We start from the raw sequence: 15691 nt of genomic DNA, 5'->3' as shown, positions 1-15691 counted from the left end.
CACATCTATTGTCATTTCATGACCAAATTTAGATCATCTAGATGCCTTAAAATGACAAAATAAGCAATCAAACAAAACCCAGGTTTTAAAATACTCCCCCAGAAACCTATTAGTGATGTCACCAAATATATAAGAATGTTTTTCTACAGCTATCCCATTACTCAGGATGAAAATGATAACATTCATAAGACTGATTTTGGGATATGTCATGTTGAAATATTTTCTGTAGTCGTTCCATTTGTAATTCTAACTGCACTGTTTTCGTGTGGAGCCGGATTATCAAAGCAAGATTTGCCTGTTATGGCTCATAGTTTCTGAGTTTCTTGCTGTCAGTGAATGTTTCCTCAAACAGCCCTCATAGGCTCTGAGCAGAAACTGTTGTTCTCCATGTTAATGTCCCATTTGAGTACAACTCAGATTGGAAACACATTTTTGGCACCTTGGGCTCACCAATGGAAGGAAATAAGAAGATGGTGATGCTGGAGGAAAGCTCATGGAGAGTCAGAAATGAAATGGGTTCATCTTCTGGGGAGTATGAATGAGCGGATATTTTGACCTCATGGTGTTCTAGAAGAAAGGTCGTGAGGATGGCTAAAAAGTCGAGCTGATCAAGCACACATCCCTGGTAAATAACTTAAGTGCATGAATGCCATGTTTCTACAGATTATCTGGCAATCACTGCAACAAAAGGTAAAATAATTGCTGCCGTGATAATTAGATTAGTTTTCTTAAGCACTGTGCCGTGTCTAGTTTGATAAACCCTCTAAACCTCAAATTTGTTACCTACCTGGAAAGTCCAAAGTTTCCAAATCATCACCAGGGGCATTCAATTAAAAATGAAAGAGGTCCAGTTGTCCTTTCTATAGAGCAGCATATCAAGGATAAAAACAGCTGTAATACTAATAAAAACTTCAAGCACCATCTGTGTTTATAATTGACTGACTCGAGTCGCAATGATAAATTAATAAATTGTCAGGTCTGGGCTCACTGGTCAGTAACAATATGCAAACAACTCACCACAAACACAATCAAATTCTGTGTGAAACACTGCATCATTATAAAAGCAATGCAAGGTTCAAACGCCTGACCTTTAAAGGGAAGGGAGATGGCACTCTGATTGGTTTATTGCATGTTACGCTCAGAGACTAAGAGACTAAGTACAACCCTTTTGAACCATTAACTTGCCGCAGTGACCGTTCTTTCTGCCGTTAAAATAGCAAAAGTGAAATGGACACGCCCTAAATGCACTTGCTCCATGAGCTTTGGACTGTTAACACGGAGCCCTAAGAGTTGAGGCCTTTATTCTCGTGAGCCTCTGCTTGATCTACTGTGGCTTGGATTGTATCTTATTTGTGTGTCTTTGGACAAAAGGGAATGTCAAATGATTCATGTAAATGTCTCGACATGAATGCAGCATGAGCTCCCAGATCTGACATCAGGACACAGCTGAGTTGAAAGAAATCTGCCTTACCTGCGAAAAACTCTCTATAAAGGCACGCAGCAACATAAAAGCTGAAACAGTTCATTTAGAGTAAATCTAAAGCCTCCAAAGACTCATTCAAGAAGAGGACGGGGCAACAATATATACAGATGATAAAAAATTTTAAAAATTCCTGTTGCGAAAGCTGCAGTGCTGAGGAATGTTTTTACTGGTCCAGCTGGAAGGCTGCGGTGCCAACTATTTACCGGTGAAAGATAGAGCAATAATCTGAGTAACCCAAGAGGCTGTGGGATGCCACTGAAGACACAGGGAGAACCCGTTTTTATGGCCTCAGTCGTCAGATTTATACGTTACAGTCTGGGGAGGATTTACTTGCAGACCCACATCTGGAGCTGGTTGTACCTTTACCACCTACTCTCCCTCCCTTCAACTCCTACAATTGGAGCGATGAGAGTCGAATTCTCCTGTGGTTAAACAGCAGCAAACAGGACATCACTTCCAGCCAGTCTGGATATGGCAAAAGGGCGGGTGGAGGCGAGGAGTGGAGCTGGTGGAACGTGTCAATAGAAGTATTCTAGAAAGACGTGTCTGACAGTAAACAGTGCCCACACTGCTCCTCAAAATGCTGCATTATGTAAATCCTCAGTGAATGCCTTTACATTGCATTCATAGAGCTATTTTAAACAAGGTTAATCTACTGGTAAAGGGATTTAATAGGGATATTAATCTGTCAGAATAGGCCCACACATACACCAGTAATTCTGCTGTTTGGAGCCTGTTTTATCACCTGCTATTGAACAGTCACTGAGGTTCCTCAATAGTATTTAGGATGATGAAATCCTTTAGCTCCCACTGAATTTGTACGGAGGCAATAGGTGGATCAGGATGCTGTTTCTGGCAAATAACAGTGGAGATAGTAAAACAATAATCAAGTAATACCACTGTACAAAATCCCTCACATACTCCCACCACACAGATTTAATACCTACCTGTCAAGTTTTTTTGTTTTTTTTTCTCTAAATTTTACTCTGGTGTCACTGTGAGCCAGTTCTCAATGCTGTTCCATCATTTATGAAGAAAAATTACTTTTACTATTATTTTCAAGTGTTACTATTCTGTTTTTTTTTCTTACATGTGTTTAGAAAAAATTGTACTTTGTGTTGCTGTTATCTCAATCTCTATTTTCAGAGAAATGCTGTTGTTACTGTTGTGGAGAAATATTATGTTCAAGTGTCACCATCGGCTGCTCTCAATTGTGTTTGATACTTTTCAAAGAAAGAGTTTTTAAATGTCACTAATATTCAGATTTGGATAGTCCCACCATTTGCCTGGCGCATTGCTGCTTTGCTTCTGTGTCTGTCTACAAATTGGACACTCCTATTGGCTTCAGTGGGTGCTGTCACAGCCAATCAGATTGTAGGATTCAGAGGCTTGGCTGTCAGCTGCTTGTATACCAAAACTAAATGGGAGGAGAAGTTGTTCTAAGTTTATTTTAGTGACAGAAAACAGACAGAAATATGACCAATGAGATCTTTAGTGCAGCAGAGGTTTTCAGGCTGATTTTTCAAGGAGAAGGAAAAAAACACCCATGAATACTGCTCAAAAGACTGGGCATGACTCATGAACAGATAAAGAAATCACCTCGAGAACAATCCAAACAAACGTGTGCAACTTTCTGTGTTGTGATGTATTCTGTGTGTGCATTTAGGTCTTTATTGAGTGACATAAAAAAATATTCAGATGAGGTAGTGCTGGTTCTGAATCTGTGTAGTATTTGGTGAAACTTTTAAAAATGACAACTTTATATGGCACAAACTAGGGTTAACTAGGTCTTATGTTGTTCCCCATGTTTTGAAAAAGTATTACTTTATATTGCTGGTAACCCTTATCAACTTTGTTCCGTATTTTCCAAAGAAGTGTCTGTTCATAATTTGACTCTATACGTTTTGAACAGGTTTTACTTCCATGTGCCACTGTTAGTTGTCAGTGTTGTTCCATCATTTTGGCACGAACACAACTATGACAACTTTTCACATTACACCAGTGCATACATGTGTATGCGAAACACTGTTATTAAATGTATAAGCACAGTATCTCTCAGGTGGCTGACATATATTAGAGCTGACTGTCTGTGAGAGTTTCTCAGGTTAGGCCTTAGGGGCCAATATACTCCATCCGAGATGCCTGTCGGACAGTCAAATAGCTTCGGAATCCCCTTCCCCTGACACCTTTCCAAGTTCAGATTGTGGGGGGTGGGGGGCTGTGTTCGACTATTTCTGTAACTTTCTGAACAGTTACACCCATTTCATGCTGTGAAAGAGCCACAGTTTGAACTTTTCTCTGTAGCTCTGTTTTTTCAGTCTTGACACAACTATTTCTGCAATTTTTCATTTGAACACTATGAATGTCATCCAAGAGGGCCTGTCTGTGAATGTGTGCTATTATCCCATACTTACATTATTTCACATTTCCCCCCTCTCTGTGACGGCCAGCCTTTCACTCGGCCGTTTGGAGCAACTAGAAACACTGGTTGGAAAACACGTCTTACAGACTACTTCTGATGGAGTATACCCTGGCCCTTACTGATAAGCCTCAATGTGTGCATACACAGAGGCCTGACAAACCAGCATCATGCTCTGCCCAACACTAATCACTGTCAGGTGGCAGAATGCTTCCAAGTCGTTTGTGGTTGGTGCCCTTGCTCTGTTCATGAGGAATTCACTTTCCTTGGATACAGAACAATTTCAGTTTGTATTACCACAGTGAATTGGCATGAGGCAGAGTAGTTATACAAGAACCTCCATTAATCAGTGACAAACGCATGAGCAGGTCAGTCCACTAAACATAACCCTGCGTAGGGCAACAAGGCCTAAAAAGCAAGGATCTGGTCCCTGTAAGGCGAGTGGAAGTGGGCCATAAGCTTTAATAGCAGCATCCTTCTCTGCTCAGAACAAATCTATAAAACTGCATATTCCCCGACTTCTCCAGAGGGGTGGCAAACTGCTTCCACATGTGCTTTTTCCATATCCCGCTGCTATTCTGGAATTTCGTTTATGTACATTGTCAAACTTCTCACACTGTGAGAATAAAGGCATAAAAGCAATTAGGGGCCAGGGAGGGAAAGCAGACACGAGGGGGAGGACAGCGGAGGGCTGAAGGAGATGCATATGTGGTGCCAGGGGCTGGTTGGGTTTGAGGATGTGGTGATTGTGTGTGTGTTTGTGTGTGTGTGTGTGTGTGTGAGGGGGATCCCCAGAACGGAGCCTGGTTCTGGGTTTCTATTCACACAGGAAACAGGGTGATAGTGGGGCTGCATCCTGCTTCTGGAGGATTCTCTGGACTAACAGCTTCAGGCTTTACACCCTTATTCCCCCAAGCTTTATCTCCAACCACCATGCCCCCGACATCACACAGGGGTCCTGAGAACACGCAAACACAGGAAAGAGGCGTTTCACTCTAATGTCCACCCCCACTTTTTTCTATGAGGTATCTACAACCTTCATTCATTGGTTTTTAAAGCACTTGTTTTAAAATCTTAAAGGTCCCCTATTGTATAAAAGTAGATTTTTAGATCTTTTTCGATTATGAAGCAGGTCTATGTTCTATATTAATACTGTGAAAGTATCAAAGCGCTAAGTCCACAGAGACATGCACACAGCCAGTATTCAGAAACTGAGCCTTAAAACGAGCCATTAAGAAGTCTGTAACACTGTGATGTCACAACAAAGCATCGCTCAGCCATGCCCCAAACCCAGCCCACCTCCTGTCCAAACTTGAAGGATTCGGTTTTGCTGTGTTTCCATGTGAGTGCTTTCCTGACATCTGCTATATTTATTCATTTGATCACTCAGAAAACAGCCAATCAGAGGAGAGGTTCAGAGCCTCTCTGTGGCAGAGAAAACTTCCTCTCATAGGTCCTGATAGCAAGTGACCACATTGACAAAACTCACGGCAACACAAAGCCTAGGGGTGGCTGTGGAGCAGAGGCGGGGCAGGTGGTCCACTAATTGGAAGGTCAGCGGTTCAATCCCCAGCTCCTCCAGTCCACATTTTGAAGTGTCTTTGGGCAAGATACTGAACCTCAAATTGCCCCTAATGTACCATCATTTTGTGAATGTGTTTGTGTGTGGTAGAACAGCACTATATGTGGTGAATGTGGCTTCCTTTGTGAAGCACTTTAGGTGGTCGATAAGACTAGAAAAGCACTATAGAATGAGGTCTATTTACTCCATACATTGCTCTGTGTTTCAAATCACAGAAAGGAACTGGAGTAAACAAATGGTTTTTGGTGCCTATCCACACACACATATGGTGCATTTGTCAAACTACGCCAGTGACATTGTCAGTCAGTACCGGAAACTCGTGGCACTATCGCTGCAGAAAACTGGACAAAATTTTAATTTCCTCTTCTTGGTAATTACAAGTAACTGATAAGTAACACACACACACACACACACACACACACACACACACACACACACACACTAAGAAGATGTATATACTAATTTCTTTGCAAAGAAATTTAAAAAAATAATTTAAATGCCAATCTGAATTTAAAATTCAATCACACTGTTGCACTGGGTGACATGTTCCTTCATTATCATGAACACACATACATACACACACACACGGTAGTTTATTTTGACCCGGTCCCAGAAAATAGTCCCCAAGAAATACAAAATTTATTCCCGCTTGAGTAACATTAGCTATGAACTACAGTGAACAGCTGTTTAAGGAAATTACTGAACCTTTTGAGCTGTTCTTAAAGTTAACTTCTTCATTAGGAACCAAGGGGCTTGGGGTTGTCTGGAGGTTGTGGTAGGTCTGAAAGTACTGACAGATGGATTAACACATTGTTGGTTTGAGTCTATTCAAGCGATTTGTTGACCACAAATACCACAAATATAGAATAACGCCATGACTTATCCTTTAAGAGAGAAAAAAATGCTTTCTGCCAAAGGGTTCTTCATTGTGCTGGTTGAAACTTGTTCTTCAAATTATTCAGTACACTACACACAATACTGGTTCACATGTTCCCTGTGTATGCTGTGGGACAACAGGCAGCCATGCTCCCCCATACGAGGAAAGAAGAATAGGCTGTTCAAAGGAGGAAAGGACAACACGGATAAAAAAACATATCCTCATGCTCTAAAACCAAAAAGAAAGACAATGTAGCTGTGGAGGGAGGCAGAGCTTTAGGGGTGGGGGTTGTTGAAGAGGTCCAGATGCAAGAAGCGTGCACAATGAGCATGTACGGTCGAGGGAGAGGACAGGCCGGATGCCGAGAGAAAGAAGCCACCACCCACCTCCCATCAACCCCCCACCAACAGCCTCTCTTTCTCTGCTCTTCCCAAAGAGAGCTGATGACGAGCAAAAGGCAAAACTTTCCCCAGGCTATAATTAGCAACCCTCAATTTGACTCATCATAGTGTGTGTGTGTGTGTGTGTGTGTGTGTGTGTGTGTGTGTGTGTGTGTGCGAGCACAAGCTATGTGTTTAACCCTGACAGAGCTATCAAGTCTTTGGGAGCCTTGGGAGGAAGTCAACTTCTGCAAAACAGATGTGACTTGTAGGGGCCATGAGGTGTCTCAGAATTTTTAAAAAGTAAATTAATTCTCTCCTACAAATAAATTGAAGGGAGTCAAATGCAACACTATTTTCTACATACAAAACATTTTGAAAAGACTGATGCATTGATGGTTTTACAGTTTCAGGTACTTTATTTTTAACTATTTTCCAAAGCACATTATTTTCGACTGGTTTCCTTTCTTTCAGGCATCTAATAGTTTCTGTTCATTTCTGAACAGTAGTTGGAGAGAATTAACAGTCGGGCATGTGAGGTAGTTCATTACAATGGACCAGGTGATCCAGTACAAAATATGTAAATGACAAAAGAACTGAGTCAGCACAAATATGAGCACCGTTCAGACTGCAAGTTTAGAAAGCACTCTGCTGTTTTTGATTGGACGTCTGTAACACTGTCCGACTCATGATGGACAGTTTCAAAAAAGGTTCGCAGTCGATGCAGCTGCCCCAGAGATCCACACGCCCAGATTACGCTACTTGTTGTATTCAACCGACACAGACTCAAGTGACCTCACTTGAGGATATTTAGAAGATTTAACTTGTTTGTGATTTCTCAACACCTGGAAACATACTGTGATGTGTAACATCTGTGGAGCTCCTGTTCAACATCTGAGAGCGTGCCGGCACAGATTTGTAAGGGCAGTCTGTAGCATCAGTCTGTAGTGTGTAGTCCTGAACACCCATGCTCTCTCTAGTTTCTCTGGTTGTTTTGGCAGCTCCTGACCACTTGAAATCACAAGAGGGTACTTGCCAACCATTGAGTTAATGTCCAGACAAGGAACATGGTAAGTATGGTGGAAATGTGCTGGAAAGCTGTTCAAATATTCAAGAGACTTATTTCATGCCATAGGCCATCAAATATCAAGCCAATCACTGGGCTTTGAAGCATCAGGTTCAGAGTGGCACGTCTGCCGCCAGACAAGAACGTCAACATTGGACAGTTTTGCAAAACACTAGATTATTTTCACTCCAAATGTTTTCTTTTTACATCACATGCCAGCAAAAGTCTTACTTTCTACAGTATCTGCAGATACCTATGGTGAAAGTTAGAAGTTTGTGGTTGTGAAAAATAAACTATGGTTAATGTTAGTTAACAAAACACTTTGTTAAGTCAGGGAAAGACAATAGTTAAAGGTCCCAAATAATTCACATTGCATAAAGTGACAATAAGGTGTCTTTCTTGATTGTAAAGCAGGTCTGGGTTCAATCAGAAAACGGGCTCTGAGCCTGTCTTCTGATTGGCTCACCAACCTGTTGTTACTACAGCTCCAGAGAGAAGCCTGAGAGAGGAGATGTAAAACTACACTGAAATGGTTTTGGTTCTTAAAACCACAAATATATCTTCTTATGGATATCAACACTTCAAATGAAACAGTGGAAAAGTGTAAAATATGGGACCTTAAAGGTTTATAAAATGCAAAGATTAACTGTAGGTCCGTGACGGCATGCAAACTTTGGCCGCTTTACTTTCCATCTCACTACATAAAGGATCCACTATTTCCTGCATTGGCACTGACCGTAGGAACTGGACATAAATTATGATGTGCAGAATCGTACAGCACAGGCAGAATAGTTTGACACAACACAACATGACCACTTGACTATTTTGTGTTTATTTGCCCCAAAATAGTTCATTACCAACTCCACAGCTGTAGCTGTAAACTAGCATTAAACAGACGCACTGACCGTGTGTGTCTGTGTTCAGTTCAGCCTCTGAGTGATTTCAGAACTCACCAATAACTTTGGTTCTTTCATAAAGCTGTGGGTTTCACTCAAGGGGAGGTTGTGACCATATTACCTGCAACTTGGCTGGTTGGTGGAGACATACAACCCCATGGCGCTAATTCTAGTTATTTCATGTTTCTATCTGCTTAAGAGCCTAAGTAAAAAAGATTTTAGTGAATGTCAAGTTTTTCAGAAAGCCCTCAGGTTTTAGGAGGTTGTTTTCAAACAATGGTGAGGTTTTAGAGGGAGCCGGAGGTCTTAATGGCTTCACACTGAGAATGACTGATGATGGTGACTTAAAAGATTTTAGTAATTTTGTGTTTTGCTTTATGAAATGCTTGTTTGTGACACAAGAACAGTAATAACCTTTTGAAAAGATTTATGTTTGTTTTCCAGGTTTGATTTTCCTGCAACACATTTCATGAATGCAATACTTTGCAATCAGCCAACTGCAACTGTAGGATGTCAGGCAAACCTTGAATGCACCACCAGTGCAATTTAAAATATCTAAATATACTATATTATTAAACCATAATGCTGACAAAAACAGGTGATGAAATTCATACCATACTGGAATGAAGTGGAACCAGTGGCTGCCCGGAAGTCAAAAATCAATCTTCAAACTTACAGTGTGCTTTGGAAAATGATCAGCAATAAAATATTCCAGATTTGCTGTTAATGGTCTAAAACATTTAAAACCACAAGTACTGTTTGATCCATTAAGTCTTTGTTAGCATCATTCTCTATCCACTAACACAAGTGTTTTTGCATTAGTATTACTGGAACACACTGGCATGTATTTAACTGCTCATACTCTTCAATGATGAGCTTTCTGCTGAACTCCTCAAGTTGTTTTAGAGAAATAAGATTACAAGCAAAATGTCAGTGAGTATAGCATCAAGGTCTGATATCTGGTTTCATTACAACTCCAAAAGCAAACAATTACATTCACACACACACAGTTTCTTTTTCAATAAGTTCTGAAAATGAGATTCATCCAGAATGTAGTTCATCAGTATCTGTAGTATACTGGATTATCTTTATACTGTATCTTCTGTAAAAACCATGATCATTTATATTGGTTGAAGCCTAAAATAAACAGATTCATACTTTTCAAGTGATAGTGTATGTTTTCCTTTGGCGCTTGACAAAGTTTTCATTAGTGATGTAGACACGATGTACCCTGTGAGGATGCCTGGTTCACTCATCGGTCAGTATCTGTCTGATCTGAAAACGTGAGCTACAGATTACAAACAGCATCCTTCTAGAATTTACTCATGAGAAATGTTGGGGAAAATTTAAACACTTTGTGAAACACGCATTTGCTTTCTCTCTGAGAGTGAGCTGAGACAGACAGTGAGAGACAGTCTATAGCTGTGTCCCAATTCAGGGGCCATGTCCTTTGGAGGAAGCGGTCCACGAGGGCGTGGCCTACGAAAACCTCTTAGACTTAGTAGTGAACCGAAATGAGACAATCTATTTCATTGCTGGTATGCAATGAATCTTGGGATAGGTCAGGCCATGAAGGATCGATCCACCCATTGCATCCTTCCTTTCCCAGGTACGAAGGATGCATTTCTTGAATTTGAAGTCCAACTAAAATTGAAGAGAGTTTTTCTGCTACAGCATACAGTACGTATTGGCTTTGTAAATCTCTTTGAGAAAATCTGAAACCAAAAAGGAGAAATGTACAGTATATGTTAAATTTCTGGTTTCATGATGTTGCCACTTATTTTTGTCCTCCAGAACAGAAAGGCAATTAGCCGCTAAGCTGCAGCACATTAAACATCATGTAAATGTTTCTGCAAATGTCACTTTAGTCCAGTTAGATGCTGCTGCGTTCCTCACTGTTCACTACCACAGACAACAGCTGTCTGACATGACGTTCAGCTTAGCTTGAATTATGCTTCTCAAACCTTCTCATGGAGGAGTGTGATGCAAATATACTGGAGCAGTGTGTGACACCCACTTAGAGTTATGCCCCTCTCTTATGCCCCTCTCCTCTGCCCCTCTCCCCTCTCTAATGATGAGCTGATGTCGCCCCATGATTTCGACCATCCAAATGTATCAGTGAGGCTAAAACCAGGAAGCCTTTAAACATACACAACTTGCAGTTTTGCAATTTCTGACAAAATAACACAAAAATGGTCACAAGTAAGAAAAAGAAAAATAATAATACAAAAATCCAAAAGACCCTGAAGGGACCCCCATTCCCCTACTAGGGTATGGGGGCACAGAGGGGCTCTGGAAAGTGTCACAAAGAACCCCGAACAAAGAGAGTAATGCTCTGTGTGGTCACAGCTACAGAAAAGAAGCTCTTCTTGAAAACGTAAGAATTAAGATTAAAGCCAACGTTTCACCCAACTTTCTACATGTAATGTAGAGGATTACACAGCTCAATAATAAATCAACAACAGTATCTTTCCATATGGGTCCCTGGGACTACATTATGTCAGTTGGGGATGTATTTGAGCTCTCTGACATATTTGAGCACCCCTGCTGTCTGCACAACATATTAAAAATACACCCATTACTCTTCCTCTGCCTTGACTTCTTCATAACATGAAGTTCAGCCTCTCTCATCATGAATCTACTAACTGAACAAGACTCGCAATAAGGTAAAAGCTAATGCTTTTCTTAGTCTTCAGCCCTGTAGTCATTCTTTTTCAAATTGCACCATTATTTTTATAAAGAGCTTTCCCATGCTCCATTTGTCTATTTAATACAGCACATCTGGTGAATCCATCTCCACTCTGGCTTTCTCGTGAAAAACAATCTGTCGTCATCACAGCAATGGAAGAGGTGGGGGGTGGGGGGTGGGGGGGAGAACTTCTGCTTCTCTGGTGAGAGGCATTACAGCTTTATGAGTGATGGACTGCCTCAGTGCTGGACAAGCCGGACTGAGCTGAGAGCCAGTGGAACACACTGTTATGGCAACATCACAGTGAGTGTGTTTAGACTAGGCTGCGCTTCGCAATGAGGTAATGCCTGTGATGTAACTTCAAGGAAGCAAACAGGAGAGAGGGGAATACGTACTATAGGGGGCAATGGTAGAACTGGCAGTAATGTTTGCCAGACCACAGCGCACAGTGTTATGTAGGAAACAGAAAGTGTGTAGAGGCAAAGCTGCCCGGTAACAGAGCTGCTCTGGGAAAGCTTCAAATCACATAGTCGGAGTGCAAAAAGAAAAAAGTACTGGTCAGTGTGTGGTCAAACCATCCAAAACCAAGTCCACTTTCCATATGCTGACTATGACTAACCTGCAACTGTTAGGTCCAGTACTTTTGCATTTAAAACCACCATATGTAGTATTTGAAATTGTCCAACTTTGGCTCCCCCTGGTGGTAGTATTAAAAAAAGACAGAGTGAGAATGTACGCCAGGGTCATCCTGGATTATCAATATTTATTCAAGTAAATATATTGTGAATAAAAATATCAATTACAATAGAGACAGAGCAGGTGGGGGCGCTGTTGAGCCACTTGAGGACAGATATACCCTAAAATGAATAGCAGACAATCATGCATTCACCTGCTAAAGGTATTCTTGACGCAGATATTTTACCATTAACGTTTTTCCTTGTGAAAGTGAAAACACATGTACACACGGGAACATATTACTGCTATTATTCTTACCAGTAAGGGGGAAATAGAAAGAAATAAAGTGGACATGATGTTTCTGGCTTCAAGTCCTAAAATGTAATGAACGAGCCACGCTCCCCCTACAGGAACTCGGATGGCCACAGTAATCAAAACACACGTCTGTCCAAAAGCGATGGACTACAGATATCAACTGATGATTAAATTTGAAATAAACTGTTACTTCAAATGTGTTTTCTCAAACATTAAAGAAAGTGAATAAGAGTCTATCTATAGTTATCTTGCATCAGTTATTGGGGCCCTGAAGCAATAATTTTGCTTAATTTCATCTGTTACCGACAGTTATCTTGACAAGCTGATCCAACACATTGGTTACAAGTCTCGTCAATGAAAAGTCAAACCACATTCGCCACCCCCACCCCCAAAACCCCCAACACCCAAAGATTCACATGGTTAAGTTCACTCCTGCAGGGTCTGTTTAACTTGTTTCCAGGTGTGGTTTTTATGAACAGCGAGTCGTGGTGGTTGGCAGTAGCTGACACTTACAGGAGATCTGTAAAGCAAATGTCAAGTAGTCCCAAGACATAATAGGGGGGGATGGGCCCTTAGCGTGCCTCCCCAGCCGTCTGCTGCATGGGCCCCCGATTGAGGTGCTGGGTGGTCGGGCTGGGGCCCCCTTGCTTGGCGTTCTGGTGTGGCCTCTCCCCCACCTTTATTACATGAATAGAATAATTATCATTATTATATACTATTACATTATATTATATTATTATTATATATTATTCTTGTATCATTATTATGATATTGTCTGTGTATATACTTGTAAATAGTATTTTACTGTTTCATTATTATTATAACAGTGTTCATCATATAATCGCTATTACCATATTATTATCATTATTGTTGTATATGATGGACTCATTAGAACATCCTACCACACACACACACTCTTCTACCCTAAATCTCATTTTATATACACTTTGTCACGTGAACTGTCTGTCTGTTATGTTTTATGGTTTCCTAGTCACAGCGTCACTTTCTAATTATCATGTTTTTTCACCAATAAAAAAAAGGACATAATAAAGCAGGACACAGTAATTGTATAGTTGTTGGATTTCAGATTGTCCAGCCAGAACCACATATAGTATCAAAGAATTTCTTATTTTGCTCAAATGCACTGTGAAGACATCATTACTCATGACCCTAATAACCGCTACAGATACACGCCTGTCCACTCAGTTATTTGTACAAGGGTAAATGACCTTTGAGACTGCGTACGCACAGGGCTCAGATTTTCACAGTACAGCCCTGGATCAAGTAACCAATAAAGAAACTTATTGCAGTAATTTTCCATCTGTCAGGCAGGTTTTCAGAGTGATAGGTGTGAGGTCACTGAAAACATTCAGCCCTTCTGCTTCACCTGGACTCTAACAAGTCCATTTTGCCAGCTCCATGGACCGGGCCTGCTCAGACTCTCGGCTGCAGAACATCTGAACCGGAGCTGCCCCTCCTGAGGCCTCTGCTGCCTGCTAATTTACTGTTCCCCGAAACCCAGACAGCAGGAAAATTACTGCGATGCCTTCGCAAAAATAGAAGAATGTGTTTCGTAACCGTCTAATGTCAAACATAGCAATCCTGCTGTTTTAGACATTGCTATTTAAACTCTGCTTTCTTTTCACCCGCTCACTGGTTTTCATGCTTACCATACCGTTTCTTCCATCATCGCGGCGCTGGTGGGAGTGTGCGGCCAATTCCAGAAACAAAATTGCCCGTGAGTGCTTTTGCTATTCGTTTGTCTGAGGAACCCAGAGCTTTTCTGTGGGTGTGCCCTCTCTATTTTGCTCAACTCGGGGACTCGCTGTAATTGCTTGTTTAAGGATAATAACAAGGGAAGACTCTCGGAGGAGCCCTGCGCCGCATTCACCAGCCTTGAGGCAAGCACCGCAACCGCAGTGCAGTGCGACGGAGGAGTGGAGGATGAGGGGGAGGGAGAGCAACAGAGGAAGAGAGAGAGACAGACTGGGTGGTAATTAAGGGCTTATTTTTCCTGCCGACTGAAGAGCATCTGCACAGCTCTCACCTGCTCAGAAGGGATTATGCCGCTGTTTGTGTGTTTGTGTGTGCGCACGCACTCGCGCTAGTCTGCCTCATTTCTGAAAGGCTGGCCTCTGCCGCCTGCACTTTTTCCCCAACGGATCTCTCATGATGTATGTGAGAGTGCGTATGTTTAATGTAATGCAGGGACGGCAGCCAGCGCAGGCAGCGAGTCTGTCAGACAGGGGGAGGTAATTAAATTAGAGGTGGCACTCCAGCAACCTGGAGGCTGAACGAGGCATGGGGGATTTTGGCGTGATCCCCCGGACTCATTGTTTCCCTTCTCTCAGTAACACAGAGTGAGCCTGCTTTACCCACCGGGCTCACAACATATCAGAGCAGTGCAGCGTGGTAAAACAAACCTTCATAAGTACACATGATCACTATCACATTGAAATTCATGCTTATAAGCCATCTGCGTACAGTTGGAATAACAAACACTCTCAGGTGCACAGTACAATGTTCACAGTGTTCAGTGACCCAGACAGCCTGTGTAACTGTAGCATACACATACCAGCATCCTTCAGACCAACACTGTGACATGAACTAGTTGTTGATGTGATGATGTGCTATTACCACTTGGTCAGGAATGTCTAGTTTGATGTGTGTATTATCATTAAAGATCCATATAAAATCTAAACTTTCAACAGTCATCAAGTGACAAATAACAGCTATTATGATTTCAAGGTGATGCATGGTAAGTCCAACCAACAGTCCAACATACAAAGATACTCAGACTCTCAAATAAGAGAGAGAAAACCATCAAATCCCCACAGCTGAAAAGCTGGAGCTAGGCAATATCTGGAATTTATGTTTAAGATGAGCTCAAGGCGCCACATGTGATGCTCCCAGGTAATGCAACACAGAACCACAAGTGATAGCTTTGTCCCAATTCAGGGACCGCATCCTTCGGAGGAAGCGATCTGCAAAAGGTTTGGCTCTTTAGTGGCCTTGATAGACCGAGGAGGCCGAACCAAAATGAGATGGCCTGGCCTACGGAGATTTCTCGCTTTGCATCACCAGCTGCGCTACAAAAACTTGAGTTTTTCAGGCCCTTGGTTTTAACGGTTGTACCATTAGCTGTTGAACTGAGCTGAAACCAGTTTGTTGCCAAATTGTTTTCTTGGAATAAGTTGGTATCTTCAAAATGGGACAGTCTAGTCGCACTGTGACGGTCTTCAATTGGTCTTCAAATGCAGCCACCAAAGAATGCAGCCCCTGAACTGGGACACAGTTGATATCTATAGT

The sequence above is a fragment of the Seriola dumerili genome, unplaced genomic scaffold, assembly GCF_002260705.1.
Source record: "Seriola dumerili isolate Sdu_G_001 unplaced genomic scaffold, Sdu_1.0 BDQW01000425.1, whole genome shotgun sequence".
NCBI classification, from domain to species: Eukaryota; Metazoa; Chordata; class Actinopteri; order Carangiformes; family Carangidae; genus Seriola; species Seriola dumerili.
This window is presented reverse-complemented; position numbering follows the sequence as displayed.